Source organism: Gossypium arboreum, chromosome 7 (genome assembly GCF_025698485.1).
Source record: "Gossypium arboreum isolate Shixiya-1 chromosome 7, ASM2569848v2, whole genome shotgun sequence".
Lineage (NCBI taxonomy): Eukaryota > Viridiplantae > Streptophyta > Magnoliopsida > Malvales > Malvaceae > Gossypium > Gossypium arboreum.
Window position 1 is genome coordinate 81,589,110 of NC_069076.1, and position 1,161 is coordinate 81,590,270.

The 1,161-nt window shown below is 33.2% G+C and overlaps 1 non-coding gene across 1 annotated transcript; it reads right to left on the reverse strand.

Moving 5' to 3' along the window:
* Positions 1 to 367: 367 nt before the first annotated feature.
* Positions 368 to 474, reverse strand: LOC128296249 (small nucleolar RNA R71). The gene has a single exon (XR_008286798.1). It is a non-coding gene; the product is annotated as a small nucleolar RNA R71 (small nucleolar RNA).
* Positions 475 to 1,161: the final 687 nt, after the last annotated feature.

Sequence of the window (1,161 nt, forward strand, 5' to 3'; positions counted from 1 at the left end):
AAGACAGTACGTTGTGCCATCTTCATTGAATTAAATCTGTGACTTAGGAGACCGGAGATTGAGGCACCCCAATTTGAATTGTAACCAATGATGTTTCAAATGCTCCAAACGGTGGGCCAATTTAGTGGAATGCCTATAGAAGATCCACATCTTCACCTTCGATTATTCATGGAAGTGAGTGATTTTTTTTTTAAGATAGCCAATGAGACTAAAGAAGCATTGAGGTCGAAATTGTTTCTATACTTGCTGCAAGATTGAGTATGAGTATGGCTCTATTCGTTGTCACCAAGTTCAATATCTACATGGAAATAATTAGTAGAAATATTTTTGGTTAAGCATTTCCCAATTCCCACCTAACAGAAACTCTAAGTTGCGGAATGAGATAACCACTTTCTAACAATTGGATAACGAATATTTGTACGAGGCATGGGAGAGATTCATAAAATTACTTCATAAGTGCCATCATCATGGGATTCCACACTGCCTCTAACTAAAGACATTTTATAATGGTCTTAACGCACACACAAGGTTGATGGTAGATACTTCTGCGAATGGTGCAATTTTGTCTAAGTCTTATAAATAAGGCTTACAAGGTCATTGAAAGGATCGCTTGTAACAGCCCGTTTTTAGTCAAATCGAAACAGTGGTTTTGGGACCACAAACCTGAGGTCGACATATTTATTTTATTGTTATTTTAATATTTAAAGCATGATTGAATGATTTTTTGAAAATTTCGTGCAGTAATTTTATCGTTTAAATGGTCAATTTGAGAAAAAGGACTTAATCGCGTAAACTGCAAAACTTGGATTCTAATAGCTAAAGGTGTCAAATATTTATAGAACCTTAATCTTAAGGTTCTTATATTGAAATTAGACCATCCTTAGTGTAAGTGGACAATATTAGACATTTAATAGATGTTTTAAATGGTTTATCGTTAAGGGTATATGTGTAAATTGGTAAATAACTTATAATAAATAAAATAAAACCAAATTAAAGAAGAACAAGAAGAAACTAGGGTTCTTCATTTGGCTAATTTAAATTCAAGCAATTAGGTATGTGTTTTGTCCCGTTTTTAGTGATTTCTATGTTTTTGTGATCGTTACATCTAGTACTAGCTAGCCCAGAGACTATTTTGCAAAACTGTTAAAGATTTTGAATGAT